Source organism: Neocloeon triangulifer, unplaced genomic scaffold (genome assembly GCF_031216515.1).
Source record: "Neocloeon triangulifer isolate White Clay Creek 2 clone unplaced genomic scaffold, ASM3121651v1 ptg000014l, whole genome shotgun sequence".
In the NCBI taxonomy this organism is placed as follows: domain Eukaryota; kingdom Metazoa; phylum Arthropoda; class Insecta; order Ephemeroptera; family Baetidae; genus Neocloeon; species Neocloeon triangulifer.
The window spans coordinates 18,218,328-18,234,227 of record NW_026775556.1 but is presented as its reverse complement, the minus strand read 5'-3'; the positions used below and the strand labels follow the sequence as shown (position 1 = coordinate 18,234,227).

Below are 15,900 nucleotides of genomic sequence, written 5' to 3'. Positions count from 1 at the left end.
TTAGAGAAATCAATAGTTTTAAAATTCAATTCTTAAATTTCCTGATCAAAGTTGAAGTGGTAAATTTATTCGATAATAAATTAGCCTTTTTAAATTCAAGGTTTAGAGAATAATTTTATCACAAATTCATAATAATAAAAAAAATTTTTTGGTTTAATTCGTTTTAATACAAATTAAAAAATACGCATATTGTAAAAAATATTTAGGGTGCCTTGGATTTAACTTTCAATAAAATAATTAAATTATGTTGAATTGAAATATGATAAATTTTCAATATCTTTGCGTTTGAGCAATTTTTTTAAGTTGACTGTTTAATATAAATTTAATATTACTCTCTATCAAAGCATTATCGGTGTGTCATAATTATTTAGATAATTTATGAATTCAATTTGAAGAGCCTGAATCAAATCTAATTTAATCAGAGAGATCATCAATTAGAGTAGGATTGAGAACAAAGATTGAAGTATTACGAAACTCTAGTTCAGCCAATGTAATTAAAAAAGCAAGTCACTCCAACAAGTCGAACGTTTTTCCAGCGGAAAAACTCACCACTAGCTAGCTCTCAACTAATGGAAAACCCTCTCCATTATATATTTGGTATTACAGAGTAATTGCTTTCCGGGTCTGATTGACGTTCGTCGCAGTAATTAAAGCCGAGCGAGCGTATTGCAAAGAGCAGGTATACAAAAACACATATCGGGACGTGTATTGGAAATTTAATAGCAAACAATCGAACGTGCTGTTTCGATTTATGGAAACATATTTCAATTATGCTATAGAAATTGTTTGTTTTATTATCACTAGTTTACAATAGCAATATCCAATAAACAGTGACGGGCTTGATTATAAAGAAGAAGGACAAATAAATAGAGTATACTAAAACTATATTATTTTTAAATAACTGTTTTTGATTCTTCATAAATTATAAAGGGATACTAAAATGTGAAGAAGATTGGACTGAACCAGGACAGTCCTCAAACAACTTTATCCAAAAAGTTATTATTTTAAAATAAAATTTCAAGAAGGAGCTCAAATAATATTTTATTTAATATTAATTTTCCTAAATTCAAAGCCAGGCTTTCATGAAAAGCCCTTGAAAATAAATTTATGCTGCAAAGAGGCGGTATCGGAGCATAAATATGTACGTGGGGAGCAGAGGGAGGCGATCGATGACAAGATTGGACGTGCTTTGCTTGTGCATTGTACGTGTATAATGAGTGTCGAAAAAGGCGCTCATTAACAAGCAGGGGAGCATCATTATCGGAGCTTTCGTTATTAATTCCGCGCATCGCTCGCGGCTGCTGCTCGCAACCTACGTACAATAATATATGCATAGCAAGAAACCCAGCCGCGGCTGGAAACACGATCTCAACGCCAACAATGACAGGGCAGTCGCCGCGCGTTATTATGATGCCGACTGCATTTGCGAAACGCGCTGATTTGCTTGCGCGCAGGTTAATTAGCTCGCACTTGTCAGCGTTCTGCCAATTAGTGAATGAGAGAGAAGAGGACGGAGCTGATTAAACAAACAATCGGAGCGAGACACACCCACGTCACGAATGCATCATTCAATTCCTAATTAGCACCGCACTGTATTGCAATTAGGCACTAATTATTGTGAAAATTGACTCTTCTTACATTCTTTTACTTATATTCCTGTTATTCTTTTCTTGTTTTTAAGAAAATGGAAATTATTGGTATTTTTAAACAATCACCAATTAATGAAGAACATGAAATAGATTTAGTCATCAGGAAAATATTTATTAAAAACGAAAAAAATATGATAAAAAACACTCAGTGAGGATAAGGCCACTTTTTCAAGAACATCTGAGAAATACCAATACCAGATCATGAAGTAACAATCAATTAAGCATGATAATATTTTATTTAAGAAATTTTTATTTTCAATTCTTTATTAATTAATTTTGTTAAAAAAAATGAATTTTTGTAATAATTTCAATATTTTATAACTATTAAATTATTTTATAAATTTAACAATTTTTATTTGGGATGTACTGCTTCTTAATGTAAATTTTATGAGCAGGTTAATTTTCATATTTAAATTTTATAGTTCAACTATTTTACTAAGGCCAACTACGATTAGAAAAAAAAAACTGAAAAAGCTCCACATATTTTTGGAAACGGAATTGCGCCGACGTTAACGGCGGAATTACACGTTCTGTTTTTGCCCCCGAAAACAACCACTCATTTTCATCCCCTGTTAGAGGGACGGCTGCTCCTTGTGCCATTTCCTCGGCGTCATTTTTCACGGCCGTAAAAAGTTGGTGCTTTGCCGGTCCGGTCGAGCAAAAACAGAAAAAAAGGAGCGAAACCGCAAAACTGTTTCGCTCGCCGCCGCCGCCGCGATGATTCTTTTTTGCTCGCAATGTCGTTTCTGGGGTGAGGATTGCGTAATGCGTTCTCTCTGGATGCTGCGGTGGTGTAACGAGCAACCACCCCCGGCGGAGCCACCCCCTCACCCGGCAGTAAGAACAATGCCTAGCCGGGTGCACGCGCTAATATATTGTATCTGCACGCACGCCTCTATTTTGTGTGTGTGTGTCGCGCTTTGAATGCGCGCAGCAGCGCCTTTCGCTATCGCGAATTCGTTGCCATTGTCCCGCTAAATGGGAGTGTCTCCATTCAGGGCTTGTGTATGGTGAAAGAGCCTGAAAAGGTAGGTCTCTCTTGAGAAATGGAATTTGTGCGAGTGGCAGCAGCCAGACTGATTCGAGTTTTGCACATCACGTTCGAACAGTGAAAAGACCTACTCGAGTAAATTTTCCACTACAGTACATTTAATTTGCATTCAGTTATCAAGAAAGTTGTTTGGAATACCGATTACTTAGATTCCAAGTAGTTTTTAAAATAAAATAACTTCAATAAAAAAAAGACTTTAAGAAAAAAATCCTCATTGATTTTTTTATTTTAAGTTGATAAACTAATGATTATTAAGGTGCCAATTTTCATTTCATTTGCTCTAGTTCAACATTATCAATTACCACTATTAAATTTTTGGAGAAAAAAAATTAAGAAAAATGCAACCTGCTGGACACGCCTGCTAAGAATTAGTATAGATTGCTGCATAAAAGCGAATCTGCTGCTTACAGTATTTTTACCGTCATTAATCTATTTGTCAATTCAACATTATTTGTTTCTTATTTATCAGTGTTTTATTTAAATTTTTGTAAATCTATCAAGTTATAATTCACACCGATTGTGAAAAAATATTAACTGCAACGTTTCCCTAACACTCTAAAAATTTTGAGGAAATTGTTTTCCTTTATAACTAAATAAGGGTGTTAATTGTGATCTTGGTTTGATTGATTTTAACCCCTTTTACATAAAATTAGCCAGGTAGATGAAAAAAGTTGTAATTTTGGAAAATTTCTTGATATTTTAATTATTAAGTTTTCATATCAGATTTCAAAATTGATATAAAAGTTACTAAAAATATATAATCAAATATATAATCATCAAAATAAATCTTATCTGATTTTAGAGCCTAAATACAAAAACATCCAAACACTTATCACGGCCACTAAATCAATATAAAAAGCATTAATTAAATTATGGTTGTGATCAAACGCTTTAGCACGGTTAAAGGATCTGCAACCAGAAAGCGCCAGCAGCACAGCGGTGGCGCCGAAAGATGACATCACAGAGAGCGAGCATCTATTGTGCGTGCACCTTGGACGCCGGTGGCGTATAATAATTCATGCGAGTAAACATAATCGTCGTTTCATTGCGAGCCAATTTCAGCAGAGAAAGGATAAGCCGGGCGGATATTATGCGCAAAAATAGGCACGCAGAGGATGAAAAAAGAGTTTGCTGAAAACCGGCCGAAAACATGCTGCAGGCTTTACGACTCCCCTGTTGCAAAGTATAATTGAGTTTTACTGCCAAATTATCAGCACCGCGTGTTCTTTTATTGCTCGGTGGGTTAATTCGAAACGTGTTATTTTTCTCCTTTCACATATTTGGGGCTGAAAGTTGCCGCCGAACAAATTATCAACGCGGGCGCCTCCATGAATTTGTTTGTTTAATTCGGATTCGCGTCGGAGCAAATTTGTTTCGAGTTGTGTGCGCAAATAAAAGCTTGCGTGTTTTCTCGCCATCCAATTAGCATAGAAATCTCATTAATCAGCTTTAATTAGGCCGCGCCTGCCGAGACACGAGGCGAAACAAAGAAGTTGGTAATGGAATGTGTTTGTCAAGACGCCGCGTTTGCTCGGCTGGCTCATCGCGATAATTCGAAGCGGCTTGCTTGTCGCGACGAGTTTGCAAAAGCGACGAATGTAATTCCTCATAATAAGACTGCGCGTAATTGGAAAACGTGACACAAAACTTGCAACTTCTACAATTGAAAATGATAAAATATATTCCATATATTTAACTCTTTCTGCAAATTGATATTTCATTCCAGAATGTTAAAAATTTATTTCTCTGAAAATGATTTAATTTTTATTTTAGCCTCATAAATAAACTTCATAATTCCATCGAAATTTATATGTAGTGATTTCATAAAGCAATTAAAAAAATTGTATATCTGATATTTATTAATTAAATTTGTGTTTATTTATATCAGAATAAATTGTGGCTTAAGTTCAATATTAATTATTAAGTCCTACCATATAAATTAAAAAGTACAAACAAATTATTAATTTTTTATGTGATTATGTAACATATCTTATTAAAATAAGCAGAATTATTATAAAAAAAGTTAAATTATCACATATGAAATCCACCTAAGTGTTACAATTCAGAATTATTATAAATTTAAAATTCTTACTAATTCGTGGCTGATTTAAAAAGGAACAATTTAACATTTAGATTCTCCTCCATTTTAGTGAGTTTTTTTTCAATTACTGCAAAAATGTTATCAAAAAAGCTTTGTATGCTCTCCCCTTTTTAGTTAGCTAGTAAATCCATTCTTTTCTGATTGAAAAGCTCTTATTTGAAATCGAAAGTCAAGCTATGATATATAGAGATTTGAGGATTGGCTGGATTAGAGGTCCATTCGTAACAATCAGAGAACCCCTCTTCATTTAAACTGCTCTTCAAGCTTTGCGACATGAATATATCGTCGGCCGAGAGAAGATCAAAAGGCACGCGGCCAATATTTGCGAGAACGAGGAAAGACAAAAGCTCAAATCCGAACCGACTGTGGGCCTGCCTGTGCGTCATTTGTAATTACTCAAAACGTAAACAAAGCCCGGGAGAGAGAGAGAGTGAGGCGGCCATTCAATCAGCCTCCGCCGCCGCTCTCATCAAAATTGGCATTCGGCGCACGTTTTCGATTGCCTGCTGGCCGAGTGCAATTCTTCTCACAGAGCCCTTTGATTCAGACTGGAAAGAGACACGCAATTACAAAACAGCCTATACTGCTGTTTTCATCCACGTGCAAATGGACTCGTTCGTTCGCAAACTAATTTCGCCCAGCAGATCGATTTTCAGGTCTAATTCCTCTCCCGTTCGAGGCCAAGGTTTTTTTTTGCAATCGGCCAAGGTTGAATTTTCTATTACAAACAAACCATCTTTTGGGAGAAGAGTGTCCTTCTGTGAGTCTCTCTCACGCAGACAACAATTAATTCTGTGATTAAATAATCTTTCGCTCTCACTCGAGCCGGCGCGAGTACACAACAGGCAATTAATTCGGCGTCGCCTTCAATTAACGCCGCCGCCGCCACTCGAGCTTAAGCTGCTGTCTTTTGCAAACAATCGAGACGGGTGCGTCCGGGGAAAGAGGTTTTATTCCCGAGACCAGCAGGCCGTGAGAGATAAATTTGAATGTAAATGCGACTGACGAGTGTAATGTACATACACTTCAGCCTTTCAGCCGACGACGAAGAAATAAGAGAAGAACCAAGATTTTTGGTTGAAATCAAGAAAACATGGCAAAAACCTTTAAGGTTATAAAATAAAAATAATTTAAATATAACGTTTTAGGTAATATTATTTTTTCCCCTCAATAAATTATTTTATTTTTAAATAGGTTATATTAATTAATTTGATTAATTTGATAAATTTATCTTTTATGTAATAAAGTAAATGTTTATCAACGCATTATAAAATCATATTAAGAGCAATATTTGAACATAAATTAGTATAAAAATAATTTCAATCCAGGTGCTTTAAAATGAAATTTAACAATTGATGAAGAAATCCAAGGGGTTTTGCTTGATAAATAATAATACCACTGATGACGATGACTGATATAAATTCTGAAAGCTAAATACCAGAAAATGAATACATAGGTAAAATTGTATTTTGTCTTTGCCTTGAATTATTAATTATAGCTAACAATAACTTGTGAAACTTTCTAATATTTCAATTTCTTGACAATATAGTAATTAAGTCAGTATACTTATATTATATATTTCCCATTGATCATATTACTTTTGTTGATTGTTGAAGAGAATTCCTCTCATTTCATTAACCCCATTCTAAAAAGTGGAAAATTGAATGCACTCCCAATCAAGCGTATGCAATACATTCGCATTGAAACTAATTAAATCCGGCTCGGTGTTCATTAGCAACACAGAGTCTTTCGTCTTTCGCAAGAAGTGCAATATCACTTTTATTACTACAAGCCTAAGCATTGTGCTACAAGTTCTCTCTGCTGCTCATCTCAAGCAGCAGCAGATGCGACGCGAAATTAATTACGCGAGCGATTATACAAGTTGCGCTAATAATTTATCTCGTTACTCCGCCGACGCAATTTGCATTTAACCGAGTTGGCGGCGATCGAACGATTCTTCGCGCGGCAGGTGGATGCAACTTTGGACTAATGTGTATAATCTGCACGCGCCTACGAGATTGTTAAAGCGATCACCCGCAAGCCCGCAAAGCTGTTATCTAATAATGGCACCTGCTAATTTCCCATCGAGAGCACACAACGGACGGGAAGTTGCGACTCGCGAATGATATTCCTTCGAGAGAGCTTCAACGCAAACAACGTCTCTGATATAGGATGGTAAATTCATTGATTGGATTACAAGGGAGCAAAATTCATTGTGCAAAATGAGACGAGATTATGCAATTTGATAATAAGACATTATTTAACACACACACAAACATTATTTCCGTATGAAATTAATTGCGCATTTATTTCTATTTTCTATGAAAGTATGAGGACATATAACATGGCGGAAACACAAATCAAAAGGATTGATTCAGCTTTTACCTCTGGTTGCACAGTGAACAGACTTTTTCATCATGAACTTATAATATAAATATTTTATTTGTAAACATACACTCATTGTCAGTAATTTAAATAATTGCATTTTAACTAAATAACAAAAAATAAACCTGAAGGTAAACATTAATATTAAAATAAAATATTAAAACATAATTATCTTTTAATCAAATTTTATATATATGCAGGAAAAAAATTAACATGAATTTAAATTTTTTTTTTTATAGTAATTATCAAATAATATAGCTTTGTTTGTTTTTGTGCAAATAACATTTACTTATTTTTTGTGTCCCTTTGATTACAAAAAGGAACGCAAACATCAGACAAATTTACTCACATACTCAAAGTTATAAAAATATGTTCAAAATAGGAATTAAATATTGGAGTTATTTTATGTTGGTTTTTTCATAATAATAGATGAGATTCAGCTCATTTTTATAAATATAGTTGATTTGGATGCACGAAAACCTCATAAAAAAAAAATAAAATTACGGAAAGTTAATTTTGAGCTGTTTCATAGAAACATGAATTTTACCATTCCCATCAAAATTCGTAAATCGCGCGGAAGCTAAAATTATTTTAGATTACAGAAAACTTTTGAATTAGTGATGAATAATAAAAATTGAATTCAAGAAAAGAATAAAAAGAGAATTAAAGAGGAATAATCTTTATTCCTCCAAACAAATTTAATCTTCAATTTTTTTTCTATCAAGAACATGCTGTAAAAAACATTTCTTAACCCTTTTCATAATGTTAACATTAAAAATCCTCACTTGTTGGAATAATTCGGAACAAGAAACGAGAACAGACAGGAATCATTTCCGCTTCCGTTGGCGCATTAAGAAAACAGCTCTGTTTGATTCATTCCACTTTTGAAACGGCCGGCGCGTTGCCGGAACGAAAGCACTCGAACAAAAGCGTTAGACAAAAAGTGCCGCTTTCCTTTGCAGATTTTTTCCCTCCTCGGCGGCCGCAGCTCTCGAGAGGAGGGAAAAGGAAAAAGGGAGATGCAAATGGCCCGGCCGACGGGCGAGAGAAAGCAAGGGCTGGAAATGAGGTGTGTTTTTTGGACGCAATAATAGGGGTGGTTTTGTTCGTCGCTCTGACATGGTGTATTATGTTTCCTGGAGTGAAAAGAGAAAGAGAGAAAACGAGCGTCACGTGTCGGCCTGCTCTGGAAGCGTCTTTTCGCACTCTCTGCCCGAACGCCGGCCGCCGCGCTCTGGCATGTGTCCAAAAGATGTCGGACCATTTTTCTATATAAACGCCCGCTCTTATTTCTCTCCGCCAGGAAATATACGCAGTCGCAAAACAAACCGATAAAAGCTAGGAGCGGGGGCGAAATTTATCGGACGTCTTAAAAAGCAGCAACAATAAAACGGGACCGAAATGATGGATCCCATTATTGTACCTTACGCCGCTCGTAAAACGGAAAGGGAACGGTGCCTGATGAGACGAGAGTTTTTACTTCTTTATTCTATATTTTATATTTTATTTTCTTGCTAGAGGAGGCGGAAAGATTGAAAATGTTTAAGCATTACCATATATGTGCGCGCACCGGTGTTTGCGAGGGGAGAAGGAAAGTTTTCCCTGCGGCCGCACAATAATCGCGCCGGGAATTCGATATTCAATGCACTGCGGTGGCGTTCGTATTTTGTTATTCAAAGCTCTGTGCAACGATTTGGCCAATAAAACGGGTGAATGCACTTGAATTCAAAATTTCCCACCGAGCAGTTTTGAATTTCTACGACAAAGGACGCAGAGAAAAGCAGGAAATTTCTTTTGTAGCAGAGAGGCCTTGAGCAAGGGGCGCAAGGTGGAAAATCTTTTGAGGCAGAATCACAATGTCAAAAATAGAAAGAAAAATAATAATAATCCTGAATATATTATTCATAAATGAGCTCTTTGATGACAAAGAAAATCAATGAGGGCTGGAGTAATATTCAATTTTACAGTCTCTTTTTACTTCTTATTCTAATTTAGTATTAATTTAATTCGCAAAATATTATAATTAATTACTAATTCCTTTTGAAACAAAACACAATTAACCAAAAATAGTGCTAAGATTAAAAATCAAGAAACTTCAGGTTTTTCTTTTAACGTTTGACTGAGGTTTTTTTTGGAAAGTTGAGAGATTCTGCTACAACCCTGGTTTCCAACAACTCGGAAACGACGAAGCCCAGCTTTGAGTGACACGTTAACTACCCTACTGAGAATATTTTTTCAACCGGCCTTGTGAAGCCAAATCACACATTTAATGGAAGTCAAATTTAGCAAGTAATTTGCTGCCTAAAAGTAATCTTTCATGACAATTCAAAAACTCATAAAAAAGAAATGACTTGTTAATTAAAAAAAAAAAAACGTTTAATAAATTCGTAAATATTTGCTGAACAATTAGGATTTTCACAAAAAAATTTCCTTTTGCCTTGGAATCAAATTTATAGTTCAGCCAAAATTTGAGCCTAAAATGTATACTGTTTGAATTCGAAAAAAAATTGCATTTTCATAAATCTAAAAATACTCGTCAGGATCTCAAGGAACAGGGTTGATGCTTTAAATTTTATTTTGATAAATTTCTGCCTTGAATATTTCATTCAATCAAGAATATTCTTTCTAAAACACAAACGGAAAAACGGATTTGCACCCTGTCTAGAGGATTGATCCGCTTTAACCAACCGCAAGCAGAATACGAATTTGTCCTTTCTCTCTCTTTTCTTTTATTTTTATCTGCTTTCGGCGGGGCCGAGCGGAGAAAATAAATAAGAACTTGGGCAAATAGAGAGTGCTGGAGCACGAGTGGTGGTGCGGTCACTTTCGAGCGGGCGCGACATCAAAGCGGCCGGCTCACATGTCAAAAGGGCTGTTGTACAGAGCCGAGGTCGCCGGTCGAATTCGCGCGCCCTTTCATCCAATTCATTTCCAGCGCCGAGTTTTGTGTTTGCCCAGCGAGTAAAAAGCGGCCGCTTTTTGTCTCTTCACCTCATTTCGCGCGTGAATGGAAAAGCGTTTCTTTTTCGAATATAAAAAGCAGACTTTGGCATAAAAAAGCTGCAAAAATGGCGGCGGGTTTTTTTTTAATTAAAATCTGCTTCGTATGGAAGTTTTCCAAAGGATTGGAAATTAATTAAATATATAACTTTCCAAGAGAGGGAAAATTTTCAAAAGGCTCATGTATTTTTGTCATGTGCGCCCGGAATTAATCATATTAAGCACTTCAAAGGGAGAAGCTTCGAAAAGCTGTGTGACGATGGAAGGAAATTTACGCGTAATTTTCAAAGTGAATGTACACAATAATTACTCTCACTTCATCGAAGGGGCGTTCTGAAGAAAATTTTTGGAATTTTGCAAATCATATTTATGCAAAATATGGCAATCAGCTCTTTGAAAAAGCTGTGGTGATTGAAAGCCCTTCCCATTTGGATCAAAATGAACCAACTAGATAATCTTCTGTCAAAATAATGAACTTAATTAGTTTTCTTCAAATATTTTATTAACCAGAATTTTGCTAGCATAAAAATTTTTAAAATACTTTGATAATTAAAAATACAATATTTTCTTTTTTGATATTCAAAGCTTGAAAAATATAAAAATTGAAATTTTTACATATATCATCACTATTCATCAGTTCAATTTCTAAACTTACAGTCTTAAACTGATAAAGTAATCAAATAATTTCCTGCAATTCAAAATGAAGAAAATATTTGAATATGAAAGAAATTTTCTTATTTTTTAGCGTTAAAGGTGCATTTTTATCAAGATTTTAAGTAACAATTGTATCAAATAATTTCTAAATCTAGTTCATATTGCAATCATTTAATAATACAATATCTCTATTGCATTTTTTAAATAACTTTGCCAAAAGTTGGAAATGCGTTTATTTGACGGTTTTGTAATTGAAAAATAAAAAATAAAAAAATTAAAAAATGAATATTGAATTTCATTTTCAAATGTATTACTTACAACTTACTTTATAATAATAATAAAATACTAAATAGAAATGTGGAAGAAATTCTTAAATAAAACAACTTGATAAATCTTTTTCTCTGTAGCAAGTTCCCCTCCGCTATATATGGGTCGGCAAAGAAAACACATAACCGTAAGTCCAACACTCTTGCCGAGTTGGATGGTGATGGAAATGCTTCCCGACTGCATCCCTTTGCATCTAGCTTGGGATAAAAATCAAACGGCTGAAATCGAGTTGCAGCCGCAAATCGAATTGCCGCTGCGCTGCGTTGTTCCTCGTCAATTTTTAAAGAGGAAGAAAAGAAAGATGGTGGAGGGCAAAGGGGGTCGTGACAATAAGTCGAGCTGCCTCGAAGGGAAATAGAATGCAAGCACGTCATTTTATTTTACGGCCGTCGAGCAGCGCAGCGGCGAGGGAGCCGAGCACATAACTATAACTATTTAAGAAGATGGACTGTCGCCGTTTTTTTCCCCAACGACTCCGCCATCGCAGCAGCAGCGGCAGTCACGCTTGGCGCGAATAAAGTCGCCGTGTTTATTTGCCAGCGCCGCTGGGCGCAATTTACTCTCGTTTTTCAACGGTCGCGCGCGCAAATCCGTTCTCCGAGAGCTGATTTTTCTCGCCCGGCCTCAGGGGAGAAGCACGAGAATGAGGAGCAACTGCAATTTCACTTCCTTTTTTTTTTGTTTATTCGCTCTAAACAATTTATTCGGGTACTTATTTGCCATTAATTTTTGTGTTAAATCAGCTCTTATTTTGCCTCTAATAAAATAATACAGAGCTTGCAGAAATGCCGGCAACAAAATTACAAGAAAATGCGTCTAGGAAAATATATTAATGATTTCAAGAATAATATTTAACGTTTAGAATCACAACTAAGTTTTAATAGGTCTGTAATTTCACATTCAAAAGGAAATTCAACAATGTGAATAAAAGGTATGAATTGAAAAATATCACAATGAAAATATTAAAGATTCCTATAGTTAGCAAAACATTGAAAACTAATTTCTAATTTTTTCCAACATTAATAATTAAATTTTCACAGAAAACTAATCTCATTTATGAAAATTTTGAACCGTTTCAAGCAGTTTCAAGTTCTCGGTGTGAAACAAGGAATAGTTTGACAAAACGGAACCACCACTAGCATAATACATGATTTCCTTAAACTTCTCAGTTCAAAAATACCTGGTCCTCAGTGAGCCTCTAATAAATAATTATTATTAAATTTCTCATACTCCCCTGACTGAAAAACTTTACTTCCTATAATTAAATTTATCGTGACTTTCATTGAGTCAAAAACGGTTTGCAACTTTTATTACAAAAATAATGAAAATTTTTAAGTAAAATGCATCATTTTTTTTATGCATATAAATTTGTTTATCCCACTGTTCAAAAGACACGTTTCTCTCTCGCTGGCAGAGCTGCGTTAACACGACTAAGCTTTTTAAGCCTTTCGGCGCCGACAAGAGCGTTTTCAAGAGCTCTTTCTCGCTCTGCCATCGTCGCCGGCATATATGTACGTAGCACTCGTTCGCATATTTCGCTCTCATAACCTTGGTTATTGTTGCGCCTCGCATGCCAGAGTGCGCAATAACCGCCGGAAATGTCGCCCAGAGACAACATCAAAGGTGTCTCTTGCCTCTTTTTGGCACGTCCTTGGCTCTGCATAAACTCTTCCCTTTTCGCAAAACGACGGCGCAGGGGGAAAAAACGAAACCGACGCGCACTCTTTCTAGCTCGACGCAAATGAGGTTCTCAAAATGTAAATTTTTAATTCAAGCGCCCAGGACCAGCCTGTTGTTCTGACAATCGGAGTGTGCGTGTGTGCGCTCCGTGAAAAGTCTAGAAGTGCTTTTTGAGGAAATAAATTTTCTTTTTCGTGTGACGCGAGGATCTCATTAATTTTCAACTTTGCAGCAACTCGCAGTGTTGTCAAAGATCAGAGATATGCAACCTTCTGGACCAATTTGTGAAGCAGGTTGCATAACCTAACAAAATCTGCATCTCGTCGGAAGAAAATAAACGTGCATTGGATAGTTTGCGATGCATGCAAATTTAAAGTTAAATTAAATTACTGAAATTAATTTTTAAATTATGATTTAATGAATAATGAGGAGCATCATAAGCTTTTCAAACTGATGAAACATTCTAGCCTGACCGATTTCAAAATAAAAATATTTTTAATAGAAAACTTTCATAAATATGTAAAATCCGTATTAATTATGATTGGAAATGCTTTTGCAATAACTATTCTTAAAATCAGATATAGGCAGCATAAATAAATCTGGCCAAATTTTGCAAAATGTGCTTTTTTTAATAATTTTATTGAATAAATATTGATGCTTTCCTTCTCACATAAATATTATTAATATTTTAGTACCTTTCACAAAATGTAAATAATCTGATTCTTCCTTATTAGAAATGTGTTTTTACCTCTATAGGGAAAAGTCAAACAATAAAATTTTAGTACTTTTATGTAAGTCAAACAAGAAGAAATTGTTTTGGTTATTCAAAATGTCAATGAAATTTTACATTTTTCGTTCTTTTCATTGTATCCTTCGGTTAAAAAAAACTCAAAATATTATCATGTTATCTTTAAAAATCTATAAATGAATTAGAAATTTTTTGTTATCAACGTGGCAGCGACATGGCTTTTTCCGTTCAATCTTTTTTCCCCGTTTATAGACCTGGCGTCTTCCGTTATCGGTTTTCGTCCACTGGCTAGACTGGCCGTTGCTTTTCCAGACCTTGCGTGATCCGTATTGATTGCGATTGGCGCGGCCTGCGACCCGGCAGGGCATAAATTAAGGTGCCTCTCTCACTACTCACTCGGGCAAAGCAAACATCAGAGGCGGCGGCGGCGGCCAGACTAGACCGATGAGAAATTTGGCCAGCCCGAGATCTGCAATCTCGGCTGGAAAGAAGGAAAAGGTCGGTCGGTTGATGCTTCTTGCCGGGGAGACAACATTAGTCAGGCCGGATTAGGGCCTGCCGCCCACACAAACAATAAATATCGCGCGTGCACGCGGCGAGCACACATTTACTGACGAATCCATCAGGATTAGACGCGCCGGCGGCGGCGGGTGGGATGCTTTTCGACGAAATTACTTCTTCTCTTCTTCTTTTTACGGCAGCTGCTTTTATGGATTTTAATCTGTTTGTTGTTTGCCGACGGCGAGATGACGAAGCGAGAAAGCTGGCTGCGGTATTGACAAAGTTGGTGAAATTTCGCGCAAAGTTGTTGACGAGAGTAGATGATGATGATTTCGACGGAAAGTTACTTTTATATGGGCGACGCCAGACGAGGGAAATCTGCTGAGGAGCAACATCTGAAAGCGAACTGGTTTAACCAGCAAAAGTTTTTTATGACGAATATAAGTCTTTGCGAATTAATGTTAAAAGGACTTGTACTTAAATTTTCTTTCAAAGTCTCGCAATTCTGGGAGATAGTGTAGATGTAATGAAATTGAAACTATAATGCTTCCTAACAAAAATGATTAGAAATAAAATAAATAGTTTCAAATTAGTTTTTAAACTATTTTATCATTTTAGCTTAGAATAAATGTTATATTGTGTGATTATTTGGAAAATAAGTGGACGCGCTATCTTTTGCTTTTTGAGTTTTTGTCCCTTTTGAGTTAAAATGTTTCATAAAAAAATGCAATTAAAGTTTTTTTTTTTCTAAAAATTGTTTCGATTGTACATTTTCCTAATTGCAAAATTTGCAATGCAAATCAGTTATTAATTATAAATTGCTCTTAAAGATTTACATTCCATTTTTTAATAAATTTTATTTATTTCTTATTTTAATGTATTTTCACTATTTTAATCTTTGTTATTGAGCTAATAAAGATGAAGATCACAGATTTATTTTCTTAGGAATTTCTTACCTGAAGATAAACGAAGCTCACTGGATTTAATACCGGCAATACTTTTTGCGCGTAATCAAAATAAAGGAGGGCCGCCGGGGGTAAAAAGTGCTGAATAAATTACGAGCGTTCCTTATTACGAGGGCGCACCACCCCGAAGCGCCACGGGCGTTCGCGTTTTTCTTTCTTTTTGCTGCTGCTCGACTCGCCTGCCCGCTTTATTTATCGCAGGGCGGCGGCAAAAGGTATCTTTCTATGTGTGCGCTGCATGCACACGCGGCGTATAATGTGACAGGCGGCGGGCACGAAAAATGGCGCGGCGACATATTCTTTATTTAAACAGATGAAGAATTGCAAACATTTCCGTGCGACATGAGCCGCTGGAATAAAAATGTCACTTATGCTGCGCGGCGGCAATCTTTCACGGCAGTTGCTGCCGCTGCTGTTTAGTGGCGCAGAAATGAGATTTCAGCTGCAGCGACCGAAATTAGGGCGCTTGGCTGTCGCCTGCGGACTTTTCCATTATTTGCTGCTAAATCTGCTCGGCTAGATTAATTCTTCAAAATTTATCAAGAAAATGTTGGACTTGCTAATAATCATAAAAAAGTTATGCTTGATATTAAGGATGGAATGGTGAAAATTCTGGTTACATAAATTATGTAACAAAAATTATAAAAATATATTTAACATAATTCAGATCAAGTAATTATGAAAATTGATATTAGTAAAATTTAAACGAATAAATTTTACTTAGTAATAACCTTTAGCATACTTAATATTTTCTTTTATTATGATGGATCCGTTTCATTTTGATAATGTGAAACACACAACACATATTGATTTTATATTATTATAAATTAAATTTTTCA

General features: G+C 35.6%; 1 protein-coding gene across 2 annotated transcripts in view; it reads right to left on the bottom strand.

The window, feature by feature from the left end:
* The window catches only part of LOC132200717 (mucin-5AC), a 96,554-nt gene that overhangs the window by 48,958 nt on the left and 31,696 nt on the right, over positions 1–15,900 (bottom strand). The gene's annotated exons all lie outside the window — the stretch shown is intronic.